This window comes from Chiloscyllium plagiosum, unplaced genomic scaffold, assembly GCF_037043375.1.
Source record: "Chiloscyllium plagiosum isolate Xiang-an unplaced genomic scaffold, Cpla_swu_hap1 HiC_scaffold_6, whole genome shotgun sequence".
Classification (NCBI taxonomy): Eukaryota; Metazoa; Chordata; class Chondrichthyes; order Orectolobiformes; family Hemiscylliidae; genus Chiloscyllium; species Chiloscyllium plagiosum.
In genome coordinates, this window is record NW_028270144.1 from 26936820 (window position 1) to 26957784 (window position 20965).

The following is a 20965-nucleotide window of genomic DNA, read 5'->3' on the forward strand; positions in this document are numbered from 1 at the left end:
AGTCTCACTTCTCCTGGTGCTAAATTGTTCTAAGGAGTTTTTAAAATGTACACCTTACATTTTTCTTATTTGTTCTCTGTCTCTTTTTCTCTCTCAATTCAATCTTTCTTTCCCTCACTTCTATTCTGTTTGCATTTCTACTTTGACACTATTTTCACCTTGAGGTTTTCCTCTCCCAATTAAGAAAAGGAAGACAGAGATGACCATAAAATCACCAAAGTCCCAAATGTGTAGCTGTTCTTACACATTTATTAGCTTGCAGTCTTGCTGTGGGCTTTGCCTCCAAGAAGGGATCTTTATCTAGTGTGGAATGCTTCTGCTCTCACTCAAAACAGAAGAAACTAGGCAGGGACAACATTATATTTACATATCAGTGTCTGTTCCAAAGTGTAGTATGCTCACATTAGTATGTCAAACTTCAAGTTGTTTTTATTTCAAAAGTATATTTTATTCATAAAAATATCTTTATATATGTATATATATATAGTCACTCAAGCAGTTTGGTTCTGTACAATGGCTATGAAAGAACAAACAAACATTGGAGTTGAACTCTGTCCAACAAACAAACAAAAGGCATTTCTTCCATGTACAGGATTATATTAGCATATATGTGATGCACCAGAAGGTGAACCGACCCTCATTTACCTTCAGCAGAAAGACCTCAGACAGTGGTCTTTCTCCTCTGTGCCTTGACGGCAACTGCCCCAAGCTTTAGTGTATCCCTCAGCACGTAGTCCTGGATCTTGGAATATGCCAGTCTGAAACACTCGGTTGAGGTCAACTTCTTGCTCTGGAGGACCAACAGGTTTCAGGCAGACCAAAGAGTTGATGGTCCTCCAGGCACAGTTGATGTTTGTCTCAGTGCATATCATACTTCAGGTAGCCCAAGTTAAGATGGAGTCTGTGATCTTTATACCATCCGGAAACATGTTACTTTACAATGATGATTCATGAACACAAATCTTAAAGTTATACTGACCATGAGACATAACACCACAAATTTGTATTGCAGTTTCTTTTTGAGCTGAAAGATGAAGGAATAGCTTCAATTAAAGGTCATGATCCAATATATCATTATTTTCATTGTTTGCTTTTACTTGTGATATGCAGGACTTATCAACTACAGATAACAAAACTGTGTGAGTTTAGAGTTAAAAATCACACAACACCAGGTTATAGTCCAACAGGTTTATTTGGAAGCACTAGCTTTCGGAGCGCCGCTCCTTCATCAGGTGGTTGTGCACACAACCACCTGATGAAGGAGCAGTGCTCCGAAAGCTCGTGCTTCCAATTAAATCTGTTAGACTATAACAAGATGTTGTATGATTTTTAACCTTGTACACCTCAATCCAAAACTGGCATCTCCAAAAGCTGTGAGTTTAGTTCATTTACTTGGTAATTGACAAAGAAAGTAGAAAACTGAAAATAAACAATGGGTCTTGTCACATGGCGGTTTTATTTGTATATTAATAATGCTGGTTTTTCTTTCAGTATTGCATGACAGTGGGTGCTTATTCTGATTTAATTGAGCCTTCTGCTTTTTAATTAAGCTTTTGTCAATTGCTCATATGTCACTTTGTCATTTTGCTCTTTGACCGCTTCCTGAAGAAGGTCTTATACCCGAAACGTCGACTCTCCTGCTCCTTGGGTGCTGCCTGACCTGCTGCGCTTTTCCAGCAACACATTTTTCAGCGATTCCTGAAGAAGGGCTTATGCCCGAAACGTCGACTCTCCTGCTCCTTGGGTGCTGCCTGACCTGCTGCGCTTTTCCAGCAACACATTTTTCAGCTCTGATCTCCAGCATCTGCAGTCCTCACTTCCTCCTCCCTGCTCTTTGTCAGTGTTGGGTAGCCACTGTGAGGCAGAGATACCATCAGAAAAATAGGACATAGCAATATCTGTGTTGGAGCTGCAAGTAGAGAATTTCCCCCAATAAAATAGTGAAAGCAATTCAGCACAATGACACGTGTGAGGATTTTCTCTACACAGTTTCTTGGGGACAACCTAGACAGTATTGGATATGAATACTGGAACTCCAGTATCTCACTTAGTTTAAGCAAGTTTTAGATATGCCCCATTGACTCTACTACCTTGCAGAGCTGAAAATGTGTTGCTGGAAAAGCGCAGCAGGTCAGGCAGCATCCAGGGAACAGGAGAATCGACGTTTCGGGCATAAGCCCTTCTTCAGGAATTGATTCCTGAAGAAGGGCTTATGCCCGAAACGTCGATTCTCCTGTTCCTTGGACGCTGCCTGACCTGCTGCGTTTTTCCAGCAATACATTTTCAGCTCTGATCTCCAGCATCTGCAGATCTCACTTTCTCCTCTACTACCTTGCAATGTTGTTTTCTAATTCACTGGTTTTTATAGGATGCAAAAGGGTTTATGCATTAATTATGAAAAAAAACTTTGTGGAGGCACAATTACCTGAGAAGACTCATGTAATCCCCTGACTCCAAACATCCATTCAAAAACATGCAAAAATACAGTGGTGCATAAATGAATTGCACATCCCTTTGGCAGGTTGACATCAGTCTCCTAATTACAGTCAACATCAATTAACCTGACTGCTGTTCATTTGGCAGGTGCCAGCTACTTTGATGTTCAGTAAAGTAAATTAATCCCCAGAATACAAAGACATTCACATTAAGTGGAGTCAAATTTGGCAGCTACAATCATTAGGTTTTACTGAGTCTAATCAGTATGGGTATTATATGGCTGTTTGTAAGTCGATCCACATTTCTTATGATGCTGAAATTTCTTTTTGTTTGTCATTGGTGACAAAAGACAAAAATGGATTAAGTTTTGGATGAAAGCTCAATTCACTTGAAGAATACTCTAATAATACTAATGCACGACATTAAATCTTCTTATGAATTAAAACAAAAGAGAACGTAGAACATAGAACATAGAACATAGAACATTACAGTGCAGTATAGGCCCTTCGGCCCTTGATGTTGTGTCACCCTGAATTACTAATCCGAAGCCCATCCCACCTACACTATTCCATATATGTCCGTATGCTTGTGAAATGACGACTTAAATGCACTTAAACTTGGCGAATCTACTACCGTTGCAGGCAAAGCATTCCATACCCTTACTACTCTCTGAGTAAAGAAATTACCTCTGACATCTGTCTTATACCTATCTCCCCTCACTTTAAAATTGTGTCCCCTCGTGTTTGCCATCCCCATACTTGGAAAAAGGCTCTCCCTGTCCACCCTATCTAACCCTCTGATTATCTTGTATGTCTCTATTAAGTCACCTCTCAACCTTCTTCTCTCTAACGAGAACAGCCTCAAGGCCCTCAGCCTTTCCTCATAAGCCTTTCCTTCCATACCAGGCAACATCCTAGTAAATCTCCTCTGCACCCTTTCCAAAACTTCCACATCCTTCTTATAATGCGGTGACCAGAACTGTACACAATACTCCAAGTGTGGCCGTACCAGAGTTTTGTACAGCTGCAGCATAACCTCCTGGTTCTGGAACTCAATCCCTCTATTAATAAAGGCCAAAACACTGTATGCCTTCTTAACAACCTTGTCAATCTGGGTGGCAACTTTCAGGGATCTGTGTACATGGACACCGAGATCTCTCTGCTCATCTGCACTCCCAAGAATCTTACCATTAGCCCAGTACTTTGCATGCAGATTACTCCGTCCAAAGTGTATCATCTCACACTTGTCCACATTAAACTCCATTTGCCACATCTCAGCCAACTCTGCATCCTATCTATGTCTCTCTGCAACCTACTACATCCTTCATCACTATCCATAACTCCATCGACCTTAGTGTCGTCCGCAAATTTACTAACCCACCCTTCTAAGCCCTCATCTAGGTCATTTATAAAAATGACAAACAGCAGTGGACCCAACACCGCAATGGGAAGGTTAAATTGATTTCCATTAATTAAGATTCCTAAGCAAAACGAGAAAATCCACAGTGTAAGACCCCTTCAGACCTGAGGAATTCAGAAAATAAGGGAGTTAAAAATCGCACAACACCAGGTTATAGTCCAGCAGGTTTATTTGGAAGTACCTGTTGGACTATGGCCAGGTATTGTGTGACTTTTAACTTTGTCCACTGCAGTCCAACCTCCAAATCGAAAACAAGGAGGTGATGGTTGTGCAGCACGGAGAAAAATAGTGTACACAGAAAGAAACAGTTCTGCGGATGGCTAAGCTTTATAGTAACACTTTGTTCCAATGAAATGGAGAATGGAGTAATAATACCTAGACTGACATCCCAATGGGGTTGATGCGGATTTTGCGCAATAGTGTAAAGAGGCTGATTGCAAACCGACAATCCACTTTACATTCCTTCCCATTGAAACCAATGGATATAAGACTTCAGTGAGACAGGCTACTGACTCCCTTTCACCCACTTCACCTTATCATGATAACATAAGGCTCCTGAGTTTAGATTTTCATTTCTACATGATACATTTTCTAAAAGCCTGAAGTCGACAAGTTGGTGTGAACATTTTGCTTGTCTCCTAAACAAGTTACAATCTTTTCCAGATGCAGTTTGCCTTGTAAGTGACTGTTTGCCAGAATTGATAAGTAGGACTAAAATTCATATTTTATAAACATATGTCATGACTTACAAAAAGTCACAAGCAATGTTGCTTCAAAGCTGCATGGGTATGCAGCCACATGCAATCAGGATTATACTTCTCATCACAATAAACAGATCACACACAAAGATGAACAATTTGACAAAATAGCTGAAAATGATAAGCCATTTCACCATATATACTGCTTGATTCTCGAAACATTTCGAGCATTTTCTGCTTTTAATATCTGTATCGATCACATCTCGAAAATAACTGATGTAATGGAAATCCAGGGAAAGTCAAACATTTTTTAAAAGCAAATTTGAACCATAAAGTGCATTAAATGTTGGATGCAAAGAGGAGATATTACACAGGCATCAGAAAATGAAGCTAATCCATGTTATCTCATCAATATTCTATTTCACCACGGGCTCTTACCTGAGTGAGCAGCCTCCTGTGTGGCACCATGTCAAAGGCCTTCTGGAAATCCAACAGGCACCCACTGGCTCTCCTTTGTCTGACATACTCATTACCTCCTCAAAGAATTCTAACAAATTTGTCATGCCTTGGTGAATCCATGCTGACTCAACCCTATTTTACCATACACTTCTAATTACTTCACAATCTCATTCTTAATAAGGGACTCTAAACTCTTACCAATGACAGAGGTCAGGCCAATTGGCCTATAGTTTCCTATCTTCTACCTCCCCCTCTGCTTAAACAGGGGTGTTATATTCTCCATTTTCCAGTCCTCTGGGAGTCTCCTTGTCACCGGTAATTCCTGAAAGATCACCACCAACACCTCCACGATCTCCTCAGCTAACTCCTTCAGAACTCTAGGGCATAGTCTATCTGGTTGGGGTGATTTATCCACTTTAGACCCTTCAGCTTCCTCAACACCTTCTCCTTAGTGATGACCACTTGACTTTCTTGAAATCCTGGTAAGCTGCAGGTGTCTTCCACTGTGAAGATTGATTCAAAATGTATATTCAATTCCTTAGTTCCTTTGTTCTCCATTACTACATCCTCATCCTCATTTTTCAGCTGACCAATGCCCCCTCTTGCCTCTCTCTTACCTTTTATATATCAGAAGTCACATGACCTCAGATTATAGTCCAAGACACAAGGTTATAGTCCAACAGGTTTATTTGATATCACAAACTTTCAGAGTGCTGCTTTTTCATCAGCTTTTATATATTTAAAAACGCTCTTGCAATTGTCTTTATGTTATTAGTCAGCTCACCCCCATATTTCACCTTCTCCTCCCTTATTGCTTTCAGCTCACAGAGAAGAGTTTTTGTCTTTCAAAGGGTTGTGCAACTTTGGAAATCTGTCTGAGGTGAAAACTGGAAGCAAGGTCAATTTTTTTTTAAGCAGCTGTCGATAGATTCTTGTTACATGAAGGAATCAGACATTATAGAGTGCAGATGGACCTGTGAAATTCAAAGCATACACTGACCAGCCATCATTTTATTGAATAGTAGTGTAGGCCTAATAGTCTGAATGTTCTACTTCTGCACTTATATAATGTGAACTTATGGTCTTGTTGAGTATTTAGAGCCAATCATATCCAGGTATCTGCCTTGTTCACAGTACAACAAGGTTAAGAATTGAGAAGAGTCCAGTTGAAAAAATACCTGAAAGTCCATTCAGATGTCACTCAGTCTTCTAACCACCAGGAGTAAAGTTTCTGCATCAGATTGCAAGTTCTGACAAAAGGTTGTTGAACAGAAACAAAACTTTCATTCTCTCAGAGATGCTGTCTGACCTGCTGCATATTTCAAGCATGTTCTCCTTATACTTTATCTTATGGCACTGGATTTGTTTCACTGTCAGATCTTATTGGAGGGACAATGGAATCAGGAAGACATGCCAGCTTTGAAAATTGCCTCAAATCTTTCCAGCAGTGCAGGGAAAAGTATATTTCAGTCTTGTTTTAGTGTCATTATTTTTGCTTATTCAACAGAATTTCTCTCCTAAGGATAAATCTGTTGGTCAAAAGTTTAGCTTGTCTTCCACAATATAGACTCTATTTGCAGGAGTACAATTTTTGTCGGAATAATATTAGTTGTTGGTAATCAAAGCAAATTAAAACATTACTAATTTTAAGTTGTCTTTAACTAAAAAAGATGCCTTATTAGTAGATTCAAATTAGCATTTATTCATGCTCATTGTTCTTTACGTATCCAAAATAGTATAACAGGTAACTAATAGCAAAAAAAGCAGTAATTTTTGGCATGGAACTGCAAAAATAAATCGTAATATTTTACTTTTTATATGACTTTCCTAACCTGCCAGAGGAGGAAATGAGAAGATTTGCTTTTGAAAATAGCAACTGAAAATTGACCATGGAATTCTCCAAGTGAATATAGAATGTTGTGATGACAATGTCCCATTCCAGATACAGTGTTGAATTATAACTGTTGGGTGGAATCTTACTTTCATTTGACTGAGTGCAAGTTGTGTCAAGTCTTTTGTAGGGATTCTTGCCATGAGAAACCGTGAGATTCCTTGCTGTATCTTAACAAACCAACCTCATTAACCTGCTCCAGTGATGTCCCTCACATCTAATGTTATCCCCATCTTACCATGGGCCATTCTAGAACAACTTGCCACTCAATGGATATCCAATGAAAGACTTGCAACCCTCAAACCTGCACCAACTTTAAAAACTTGTGAATCTGCACAAGTCTGGAGCTGCTTTGCACAGTTAATGACATTTGCCCTGGACACAATTGATGGGAGGAGATTGTTAACCTGCCTTGTGGACAGGTATCTGGGGTTGTGCTGCATAGGTTGTTGCAGACACGGAACATCCTTATCCCCTTAAACCACAGTGGACGTCACAATACCAGACTGTGCCACCCAAGTCTGAGGTTGCCACCTAGGTCTGTGCATTCTCAGCTTTCTGAAGGAATGCCCAACATGATAGAAAAAAGGCCAATGACCTTCACCGCTCCAACAGTATATGTGCCACTATCTTTCCTCCAATACTTCACACACTCTATCTCTGTTATTCTATCTACCTTCTACCATGGCTTATGCTGTACCACTTTCGCTATTGCCTGCAATAACTTCCCCACTCACGCTAATCCACCCCAACGCCCACAGCCCTGACACTCAGCATTTCATTCAGTGCAGCCTATTCACTCACTTAGAAACCTCCCTATCATGAAAGTAACAGATCTGCCACCACTTACCACTTCAGTCTCTCTTAAATAGCACACATTAGATCAGAAAGCCTCAAGGATAGCAGATTGTTCAACATTCACCACTTTGCCCCTTTTGTGGAGAGAATCCTGATTCTGACCACCTGGAGCTGCTGTTTGATTATGTCCAAGCTACTGGACTGGTATCGGAGGCTGCACTTGACTTACTGTGCAATGACCTCCTGAGCGAAGGCTATCTTCCTTGACTTGACTGAGGACTGCAGACACACTGGACAACCTTCCTGAGCTTGTATCTGTGAGTAATGACAAGGTAAGACAGAAGGAATATGAGCCTGGCTAACTCTGACTTATGGGCAGAGCATACAAAGGACTAACAAGGCAGGGATGCTGTGAGCATCCATTTAAGCCTAGTCTGAATGAACACTATAATAGTGAGGGGAGAGCCTGGAGATGCAGTCAAGTTATGTCCATGAACTGGGTATGTGTCCCTGATCACTTTGTGTCCTTGCTGCAGCATTGCAGTGATAGTTGCTAATGCAGCCAAAGGTGCAATATTGAAGTGCAGAAGTGGCCTGGAAGTGGACTGAAGATGCACCGTGAGGGTTCTACAGAATAACATATTTCAGATCCCATACCCATGGATGTGCTGTGTGTGTGGCTGATATCTATAAAATGTACCCTGAGATCATGGTCCAATGTTCAGCGTGGAGATCCTTTGGAGAAAGTGGAGAGCTGAATTCATCAGTTATCCTCTCTGAATTTGATGTCATGATCCTCGACAAGGAGAGAGGCCATTTTGGATTTGGTGCTTGGTAATGAGCCAGGACAGATGTCTGATCTCGCGGTGGGAGAACACTTTGGTGACAGTGACCATAACTGCCTGACACTTACCTAGCCATGGAGAGGGAAAGGATCAGTTACCATGGGAAGATATTTAATTGGGGAAAAGGAAATTGTGAAGCTATCAGACAGGAGTTGGGAAGTACAGATTGAAGCAATTGTTCCACAGAAAGGGCACAACAGACATGTGGAGACTGTTTAAGGAGCAATTGTGAGTGATGCACAAATTTGTTCCTCTGAGACAGGCAAGAAGGGGTAAGATTAAGGAGCCTTGCATGACGAGAAGAGAGGAGATTCTCGTCAAAAGGAAGAAAGCAGCTTACGTAAGGTGGAGGAAGCAAGGGTTTTACAGCACAGCTTTACAGGATTACAGGCTTGCTAGAAAGGAGCTCACAAATGGACTGAGGAAAGCCAGAAGGGGGCACAAAAAAGGCTTGGTGGGAAGGGATAGGGAGAACCCAAAGGTATTTTACTCATATGTAAGGAAGAAGAGAATAATGAGGGAGAAGGTAGGGCTGGTCAAGGATAAAGTAGGGAACTTGTGCATGTCATCTGAGCAGATAGGGGAAGCCCTAAATGAGTTTTTTGTTTTGGTTTTTACTAAGGAAAGGAACCTTGTTGTGAATGACATCTTTGTGGAGCTGGGAAATAGGCTTCAACAGATCAAGATTGATGAAGTTGATGTGCTGGAAATTTTGGCACACATTAAGATTGCTAAGTCTCCAGGGCCAGACCAGATTTATCCTCGATTGCTTCGGGAAGCAAGAAATGAGGTTGCTAAGCCACAGGAGTCGTACCGGAGGATTGGAAGGAGGTGAATGTTGTTCGTCTTTTCAAGAAGGGTAATAGGGAAATCCCTGGCAATTACAGACCAGTCAGTCTTAAATCTGTGGTTGGCAAGATTTTGGAAAGAATTCTGAGTAACAGGATTTATGAATATTTGGAAAAGCATAGCAGGATTAAAGGCAGTCAGCATGGCTTTGCGAGGAGCAGGTCATGCCTCACAAATCTTATTGAGTTCTTTGAGGAGGTGACGAGACAGGTTGACGAAGGTTGAGCAGTGAATATGGTGTATATGTACTTTAGCAAGGCATTTGATAAGGTTCCCCATGGTAGGCTCATTCATAAAGTCAGGAGATATGGGATACAGGGAGATTTGGCTCTCTGGATTCAGAATTGGCTGGCTGACTGAAGGCAGGGAGTGATTGTAGATGAAAAGTATTCTGCCTGGAGGTCAGTGGTAAGTGGTGTCCTGCAGTGCTCTGTTCTTGGGCCTCTGCTCTTTGTAGATTTTATAAATGACTTGGATGAGGAGGTTGAGGGTGGGTTAGTAAATTTGCCGATGACACAATGGTTGGAGGTACAGTTGATAGTATCGAGGGCTATTGCAGGCTGCATTGCAACATAGACAGGATGCAGGGCTGGGCTGAGAAATGGCAGATGGAGTTCAACCTGGATAAATGCAAAGTGATGCATTTTGGAAGGTCGAACTGGAATGCTGAATATAGGATTAAAGACAGGATTCCAGGCAGTGCGGAGGAACAGAGGGATCTTGGTGTTCAAGTGCATAGATCCCTCAAAGTTGCCACCCAAGTGGATAGGGTTGTTAAAAAAGCATATGATGTTTTCGCTTTCATTAACAAGAGGATCGAGTTTAAGAGCTTCGAGGTTTTGCTGCAGCTGTACAAAACCCTTGTGGGGACCACACTTGGAATATTGTGTCCAGTTCACCCTCTTATAGGAAAGATACAGAGGCTTTGGAGATGGTGCAAAGACGGTTTGCCAGGATGCTGCCTGGACTGGAGGGCTTGTCTTATGACAAGAGGTTGACAAAGCTCGGACTTTTGTCTCTGGAGAGAAGGAGGAAAAGAGGTGACCTGATCGAGGTACACAAGGTAATGAGAGGCATGGAAAGAGTCGACCGCCAGAGATGTTTTCCCAGGGCAGGATTGACTGGCATGAGGGGTCATAGTTTTAAGGTGTTAGGAGGAAGGTATAGAGAAGACGTCAGAGCTAGGTTCTTCAGAGAGAGTGTTGTGAATGCATGGAATACGTTGCTAGCGGTGGTGGTGAAAGCAGAGTCATTAGGGACATTTAAGCGACTGCTGGACATGCACATGGACAGCAGTGAATTGAGGGATGCGTAGGTTAGATCATTTTATTTTAGATTAGGAATAATCCTCGGCACAACGTAATGGGCTGAAGAGCCTGTTCTGCGAGGTATTTTTTTTCTGTTCTATGTTCTATGTTTAAGTTGTTTCACTCATTTGGTAAGATGGCAAGCTGAATATTAATGTGGTAAGTTGTGTTTTAATAAGACATTTACCAACGTATAATCCACCTTAATTGGTAACTCTACTTGGTGCCTAGTGAGAAATTTGCCTCACCACTCGGCAACAGCATAAAAGGTAGCATGAGGTGCTCTTGAGACTAACTTCCCAGATTTCTTGTCTGTTTCTGCTTCAAATCTTAATGTAGCCCATGTCTTTCAGCACCTGACAAGATTCCACCCATTGTTGTTTTCATCAGGGGAACTCATTGTTTTCACTTTTTTCAAGTGTTGTGGTTTATTGTGAATGGACATAGTTCACTTCTTGGTCTGACAAGTAGAGATTTTGAGGATCGGGGAAAGTAAATAAAAGGAACTTTATTGCATCGCTGCAAACCATGTCCAGTTCTACTGATTGCTTCTACCAGTGCTGCTAATGCTAAAAGTCTTCCATGTCACTCCATCGTCTGTCTTAGATATTTTCTAAACAACCTGTTTAGAGATGTTATTACACACCTCTGCAGTAGGTAGGCCTTGAACCTGAGCCTCCTAGTCCAGAGGAAACGGCATTACCACTGCACCACAAAACCCTGTCTTAGACTGATTTTGTGTAACATTGGCATAAGGGGTCATGCTAACCACAATTTTCCAGTCAGCGACCCTTCCAGCTTCATGTATGAAGAATATTCAGCATTTAACTATTCTGGCAAGCATGAAGTAAATTATGTCAATTACGATCACATTTTTCTATTTGTGAATTATTCTTTAATGTGCTGACTCTTATATTGCTCTCTTCATTCTTTCTTTACGATCTTCATAGCTTTTTCCCCTTTGTTGCTTCAATATTGCCAGGACTATATCTTCACCAAATTTACCACGTGACTATAAAATATTCAACAAAAGCTTCACAGCTTCTTTCCATTTCCAACCCTGCTTCCTCATGTACTAAGTTTTAATACCAATTCAGATAATTCGATATACTCAACTAGTTAAGTATTTGTGGAGAGACAGATATGGTATAGCATTTCACACTGGTCACCTTTTGTCAGAGGCAAGCGTCTCCACTGAAAGGTCAGAAGACTGGAAAGGTTAATCTGGTGCTTCTCTCACCACAGTTAATGCATGACTAGTCCAGACTTATCTGCTTTCATTTTGAACTTTCAGCATCAGAGATAATTTCCTTTATCCCCAGCTGAAGTACTGACTGCTATATCTGCTTTCTCACAGGCTGCAATAGAGACTGTAGAAATTAAGATGAAGTACAGCAATTTAGTTCCTTCAATGATTGTGTTAACCTCATAGTCATAACTCTCTATTCCTGAGCTGACAACATTTTCATTTGGGCTACAGAGAACACAATGACATAGCTCCTGTAAAAGCAAATTGTCATTTCAATTTTGAGCATGACTTTCTGCTTGATAAAATAGTTCTCACAGTCATCTTCACATCCCAATAAAATGGTTTTCAGAGACATTTGATCACAGTTTGCGACCAATTTTCAGTAAGGTATTCAAATGAAAACAATTATCACTGAGGTGGCAAAAATCGGGCTGAGAAATGGGGTCAGCCTGTTTTAACAATGGGGAGGAGAGATGAAGACATCACCTAGAGGCTTACTAAGAGATTGAATGCTACTGACAATGCTAGTCTTGATTAAAGAGCCGACACAGCATTTTTCCAGCCAACATTTGTCCTAATGTTATCTCCTGGCAGCAACCAACTGTTTGTGAATAAACATGATTTTTTCCAAGTGTTACTCGAAGGGACACTCACTTAATCATTAAGTGAGAACTTCCAAGACTCACCAATGGATATTTTCTAACGAAGGAGGGAATTTAAGGAAGCCAGCCAGAGCCAACACAAAAACATGGAAAATTTGGTGGGATTCTCCATCTTGATTCAGGAGCAGGTCATTCAGCCCTTCAAGTCTGAAGGAATATTTATAGTTCCAAGTCAGAATTACTCATTACATGGAGAAGAAGTTGCAGTTGACAGTATTCATGCATCTCTACTGCCCTGTTGTTCTTAGATGGTGGAGGTATTGGTTTTGAAAGGGGAGTCAAATAAATTGTTCACAGAAATACTCAAGAAAGCATTACAGGAGCCCAACCAAGTACAGTTAAAAATGAGATGTCATCCTGGTCTAGCTACAACACAGGGTTACATGCATGCCAAACAATGGAAAGTAGCAGGCAATGGATAGTGCTAATAGGTAGATGATCCCACCAAACAGCATCAGACCTAAACTTCACAATCTTGCCATGTACCGACATGAAGGGAAGGACAACTAGACATCATACAGGAAGTGGAGGCTCTATAAATATGCCGATTGTCACATTAATGCAAAGGCTAAGGCTGAGTTGTTTGCATCCATTTTCAGTCAGGAGTATCAAGTGAATGATCCTCTGTATCACAAATGCCAGTCATCAGTAAATTTGACTCATTCCATGTGTTATCAAGAAATGACTGGAGGTACTGTAAAAGTTAGGAGCATTGACAATGTACTGGAAATATTCTTAAAGATTTGTGCTCAAGAACTGGCCACGCTCCTAGAGAAGCTGTTCCAGTAAAGCTATAACACTGGCATTTGCCTGACAATGTGAAAAATTGTCCAAGTATATCTGTGCTCAAAAAGCAGGGGATCTGGATAGGGATATAAATAGGAAGGGTTTAGAGAAATATGGGCCAAGTGCTGGCAAATTAGATTAGATTAGATTCCCTACAGTGTGGAAACAGGCCCCTTAGCCCAGCAAGTCCACACTGACCCTCGTAAGAGCAACCCATCCAGACCCAATCCCCTACACCTAACACATGGGCAATTTAACATGGCCAATTCACCTAACCAGCACATCTTTGGACTGTGGGACAAAACCAGAGCACCCGGAGGAAACCCAAACAAATTAGGTTAGGATATCTGGTTGGCATTGACAGGTTGAACCGAAGGGTTCGTTTCTGTGCTGTATATTTCTGTGACTCGATCACTGTAATCCCCCTAACCAATTATTGCCCTAATCATCAGCAAAACAATGGAAGGGGACTTTGACAGTGGTATTAGTGGCATGCCCAAAGGAAGCACTTGCTCACTGATACTAAGTCTGAGTTTCACTCAGGCAACTCAGCATCTGACCAAGTATAGCCAAGGTACTTGAGCAAAACAAAAGTCAATGGGGATGGGTAGAAAATTCTATGTTGGCTTGAGTCATACTTTATGTGATGGTTGTGTTTGTTGGTCAATCATCTCAACAAGAGTTTTTCAAGGTATTATCCTAAAACTAACAGTCTTCAACTGCTACATCAATGAACTTCTTTCCATCCTAAGTTCAGAAACTGAGATTTATGCCAATTATTTCACAATATTCAACACCAGGTACTGAATCAGTCCATGCCCATATGCAGTAAGGTTTGGGTAACATTCAGGATTGGGCTGATAAGTGATAGCGAATGGTTGTGCTGCACAAATGCCAGGCAATGATCAACTCTAACAAGAGATTAATCTAACCATCTCCCCTTGACACTATTATCACTAAATCCCCAATATTTAACATCTTGAATGCTACCATTGATCATAGCTGGACTAGAGTAGCCACTTCAATAATGTGGCTGCAAAAAGCATGTCAGAAGTAGGAAGTCTGCAGCGAGTAACACACATTCTATCATCCTATTGATTTGTCCACCATCCTAACAGTTACAAGTCAGGAGTGTGATGAGATACTTTCCACTTCATGAGATGAATGAAGATTCAACAACACTCAAGAAGCTTGACACCAGCAAGGACAAACCACCCACTTGATTGGCATTTCTATGTTGACTCGCTTTACCATCAGTGGAAAGTGGCAGCAGTCTTTTCCATCTACAACATGCACTTCACTCACTCTGAAAGCACCTTCCAAACCTGTGACCTTTACTTCCCAGAAGGACAAAGGCATTATTTGCATTGGAACATCATCACCTGCAAGTTCCCCTCCAAGCCATGCACCATTCTGATTTGGAACTATATTGCTGTTACTTCACGATGGTTAGGTCAAAGTTCTGGGATTCAGTCCCCAACAGCACTCAGGTGTACTTACATCTTAGGAACAGTAGTGATTCAAGAAGGCAGCTCACTTCCAACTCCTTCAGGGCAATTAGAGATGCAGACTAAATACCAGCCTAGCCAGCAAAACCAAATTCCCAATAAAACAAAATGATACACTTTAAATCAATCAAACTGGCAGTCTTAGCCTTGGATTCAGCTAAGAGATGTTAGGAACACAGGGCTATATTTTCAACTTCCCATAAGAGCATCAAACAAACATTAATGGAAGGCCACTGTTTGCATCAACTAGCATTTGCACATTCACTCTCGCAGCTTTCCAGCATCTAGCTCACATGGCCAACCATCATTTTATAGTCGAGAGTGATTTACTGAGAAAGCACAGCAGATTAGGCAGCATCTGAGGAGCAGGAGAATTGACATTTTGGCCATAAATCCCTTATCATTCCTATGAAGGGCTTATGCCCAAAATGTTGATTTTCCTGCTCCTCGGATGCTACCTGACCCGTTGTGCTCTTCCAGCTCCACACTCTCGACTCTGGTCTCCAGCATCTACAGTCCTCACTTTCTCCCAACCATCTTTGTATACACATGATAAAAGTTGGCAGTCTTTATTGCCATGAAGATTACTGTTTCTGTGCTTGAAGTTGTCTTTACCCAACATCAATACACACACATGCATATATATACATTTTCCATTACATTGTTAATGGAACTGTGGGGGGGACACTAATTAATGTTTATTTCTTCTCTCTCTTTCACTCACATAGATTCATAGAGTCATACTGCATGGAAAGAGATCCTTCAGTCCAACTAGTCCATGTTGACCAAGTTTCCCAAACTTAACCAGTCCCATTGGCTTGCTTTAGCCCATGTCCCTCTAAATCTTTCCCAATCATATACCTGTCAAAATGTCTTTTAAACATTGGACTGTAACTGCATCTGCTACCTCATTCTTCATACGAACCACCAAGTGAAAACGTTGTCCCTCAGTTCTCTTTTAAATCTTTCTCCTTTCACCTTAAAAAAAAGTCCTCTCGTTTTGAACTTCCCCACCCTATGGGGAAAACCTTTGCTATTCACCTTATCTATGCCCCTCATGATTTTATAAACCTCTATAAGGTCAGCCCTCAACCCCCTATGCTCCAGTGAAAAAAGTCCCAGCCCATCCAACCTCTCCATATAACTCAAACCCTTCAGTCATGTTAACATCATTGTAATTCTTTTCTGCACCCTCTCTAATCTAATAACGTCATCCATATAGCAGGGTGACTAACACAGTACTGCACAAGTGGTCTCACCAATGTCCTATACAACTGCAGCATGACATCCCGACTCCTATGCTCAATGATCTGAGCAATGAAGGCAAGCATGCCAAACATTCTTTTACCATCCTGTCTACCTGTGACACAACTTTCAAAGAATAATACACCTTAACCCTTAGGTCTCTCCGTTCAACGACACTACTCAGAGCTCTACCACTAACTGCATAAGTCTTGCCCTTGTTCACCTTACCAAAATGCAGCACCTCTTATTTTTCTTAATTATACTGTACCTGCCACTCCTCTGTGCATTGGTCCAATTGACCATGATTCCTTTATAATCTTTTATAACTTTCTTTACTATCCACAATAGCACCACTTTTGGTGTCATCCAGAAGCTTACCAACCATACTTCCTAAATTCTCAACCAAATCATTTGTACAAATAGTAAACATCAGTGGACCCAGCACCAATCCCTGCTGAACAGCACTGGTCACAGGTCTCCAGTCTGAAAAACAACCCTCCATTACCATCATCTGTCTCCGACTGTCAAGCCAATATTGTACCCATTTGGCAAGTTCTTTCTGAATCCAATTGCTCTAACTTTACTAACCAATATACCAGGCAGAACCTTGTCAAAGGCTTTACTATAGGCCATGTAGACAATGTCCACCCTTTTATCCTCATCTATCGTCTTGGTCATGTCCTCAGCAAACATAATCAATTTGTGAGACATGACTTCCCATGAACAAATCCATGCTGGCTATCCCAAATCAATCTTTGCCTCTCCAGATGCATGTAAATCCTATCTCTCAGTTTCCCCTCAAACAGACTCACCATTCTATAGCTCCCAGGCTTCACCTTGCAGCCTTTCTTAAATAAAAATACAACATTGGCCATCTTCCAGTCCTCCAGCACCTCACCTGTGGGTGTAAATGATACAAATATCTCTGCTGGGGCCCTATAATTTCTTGGAGGAGAAAGTGAGGTCTGCAGATGCTGGAGATCAAAGTTGAAACTTTATTGCTGGAACAGCACAGCAGGTCAGGCAGCATCCAGGGAACAGGAGATTCGACGTTTCGGGCACAGGCCGTTCTTCAGGAATGAGCAGAGAGTGTTCAGCAGGAGAAGATAAAAGGTAGGGAGGAGGGACTTGGAGGAGGGGCGTTGGAAATGTGATAGGTGGAAAGAGGTCAAGGTGAGGGTGATAGGTCGGAGTAGGATGGAGGCGGAGAGGTCAAGAAGAAGACTGCAGGTCAGGAAGGCGGTGCCGGGCTATAATTTCTTGCCAAGCTTCGCACAACATGCCACCAACCAAGAATATCAAAAATTCAAAAATATCAATAACTATTCCTTCCCCTTCAATCATTATCTGGATTTAAAAATGCATATGAAAACATTGGTAAACATATAATATGTTTACGTAAGCTCTTGTGGTCCCTACCTTTGAACCAGGAGACCTAGGATCAAATCCCAAACTGCTCAGGAGGTCATAGAGTCATAGAGATGTACAGTATGGAAACAGACCCTTCGGTCCAACTCATCCATGCTAACCAGATATCCCAACCCAATCTAGTCCCACCTGCCAGCACTGGGCCCATACCACTCCAAACCCTTCCTATTCATATACCCATCCAGATGCTTTTTAAATGTTGCAATTTTACCAGCCTCCACCACTTCCTCTGGCAGCCCATTCCATACATGTACTATCCTCTACATGAAAACATTGCCCCTTAAGTCCCTTTTATATCTTTCCACTCTCACCCTAAACCTATACCCTCTAGTTCTGGATTCCCCCACCCCAGGGAAAATTCCTTGTCTATTTATCCTCTCCATGCCCCTCATGATTTTGTAAACCTCTATAAGGTCACCCCTCAGCCTCTGATGCTCCAGCCCTAGCCTAATCAACCTCTCCTTATAGCTCAGATCCTCCAACCCTGGCAACATCCTTGTAAATCTTTTCTGAACCCTTTCAAGTTTCACAACAACTTTCCGATAGGAAAGAGACAAGAATTGCATGCAATTTTCCAACAGTGGCCGAACCAATGTCCTGTACAGCTGCAACATGACCTTGCAATTCTGACCAATAAAGAAAAGCATACCAAATGCCTTCTTCTCTACCCTATCTCCCTGCGACTCCACTTTCAAGAAGTTATGAACCTGCACTCCAAGGTCTGTTTGTTCAGCAACACTCCCAGGGACCTTACCATTAAGTGTACAAATCCTGCTAAGATTTGCTTCCTCAAAATGCAGACCTCACATTTATCCAAATTAAACTCCATCTGTCACTACTCAGCCCACTGACCTGAGATAACCTTCTTTGCTTCCATTGCACCTCTAATTTTGATGTCATCTGCAAACCTGCTAACTATACCTCTTATGCTCGCATCCAAATCATATATATAAATGATGAAAAGTAGTGGACCCAGCACCGATCCTTGTGGCACTCCACTGGCCACAGGCCTACAGTCTGAAAAACAACCCTCCACCACCATCCTCTGTCTTCTACCTTTGAGCCAGTTCTGTATCCAAATGACTAGTTCTCCCTTTATTCCATGAGATCTAACCTTGCTTATCAGTGTCCCATGGGGAACCTTGTCGAACGCCTTACTGAAGTCCATATAGATCATATCTACTGCTCTGCCCTCATCAATCCTCTTTGTTACTTCTTCAAAAAACTCAATTATGTGAGACATTTTTTCCGACGCATAAAGCCATGTTGACTATCCCCACTCAGACATTGCCTTTCCAAATACATGTACCTCCAACAAGTTGCCCACCACTGACATCAGGTTCACTGGTCTATAGTTCACTGGCTTGTCCTCACCACCTTTCTTAAACAATGGCACCACGTTAGCCAACCTCCTGTCTTCCGTCACCTCACCTGTGACTATTGGTTATACAAATATCTCAGTAAGAGGTCCAGCAATTACTTCCCTAGCTTCCCTCAGAGTTCTATGGTACACCTGGTGATTTATCCACTTTTATGTGTTTCAAGACATCCAGCACTTCCTCCTGTGTAATATGGACAATTTTCAAGATGTCACCATCCATTTCCCTACATTTTATATCTTCCGTCTCCTTTTCCACATTAAATACTGATGTAAAATACTCATTTAGTATCTCCCCCAACTCTTGCGGCTCCACACAAAGGCTGCCTTGTTGATCTTTGAGGGGCTCTATTCTCTCCCTAGTTACCCTTTTGTCCTTAATGTATTTGTAAAAACCCTTTGGATTCTCCTTAAATATATTTGCCAAGCTATCTCATGTCCCCTTTTTGCCCTCCTGATTTCTTTCTTAAGTGTACTCCTACTTCCTTTATACTCTTCTAAGGATTCACTCAATGTATCCTGTCTATACCTGACATATGCTTCCTTCTTTTTGTGTAATAACATTTATGAATACATTGATTCAAAATATCTATACTACATCTAAAATGAAAATTCTGAAAGATGAAACTTACTTACTCATCTTAGCAAGTTGGAATCAAAAGACCATGAAAAGAAAATAAGGGAAGAGATCTTGCTAGAAACATAATGTTGCATTACAATGCACAAGTCTAGGGGATTAGGACATACACTGTTCATTGCCTATCTCATTAACTTGCTTTGTTCTTTGCTTTACAAAAGCAATATCTCTTCTTTCACCTCCTAGTTAAGATTGTGCCACATTTGCTGATTAAATGCACATTAAACTTGCCAATAATTTCCGACTTGCGTGCAAATGTACAACTGGAATTATCAGCCAAGCACAGGTACATATCTGGCTATAATGGCTTCAAAGCTTCTTAGTGACAATGAGATGGTTTAAAGTCATCAGGTACAATGAAACTGCTGAATAGATTTTACAGCTTTCTTAACGCAGTCATTGCAGTGTTGGAAATACTTCAGCCTTTATGAAGAGGACAGTGGTCAGTATTAAAATAGATAAGACACTGAGGCACTGGTAAGATTCACAAGACGTTTGTTAGTTTATAATGAGCATGAAGACATGAGCAAGATTTTGGAAATGGAATATTTGCAAAGCTCTTAAGCACAAGGGTAAAATTAAGACTGGCCGATGCAATTCCAGTATTTAAAATGCTCAGAAATATGCTGCTGGGAATATATGAACCATTATCTCACCATCTGCACAAGCAAGATTATTGGGCTTGGTTATGAAAGTAGTTTTAGACAATAGAGACTGAATAAGCACAATCACTCTAAATCTTTTTTTTATGATAACGGAGTCATGCCTAACAACTTTACAGATATTTTCTGCAATGCAATCACATTGTGAGATGAATACATCTGATAATGGCCAAGTTGGTCTCTGACACTAACAGACGAATGCCAGGATCATTAAAAAAAATCTTAGCATTCTGACAATCCTAAAGCTTAAACTTATGATGGGCAACTACCTGGTATCTGGAACACTTTGAAAAAATCTCCAACTTGAAACTTCAGAGTGTTCTGACTCACTTACCTGGTTAGTTACCTACAATAAGTAAAGGATTTAAACCTGCTCTAACATGAGATAACTAGATTACACACAAATCACTTCTTCAGAATCTCCCAACCTCCTCAGCCCTGAATTTTGAATGACCCTCATACCTAAACAGCTGACCCTTTCCCTTTACACGCATACCTGGTCTTCCTCAACCTCATCATTAAACAACACCACCCATTCCCTGACTCACTCAACTCTCTCACTTTTCTGCCTACCCTTCACCTACTTGCTAACCTATCCACCTGACACCAATCCCCTCACATATTCCTACCTGTCATCCACTGAGTATGCTTACCCCCATCTATTTAGCTTTCAATCTACCCCCTCACTTATCTGGCAGCAACCTTTCA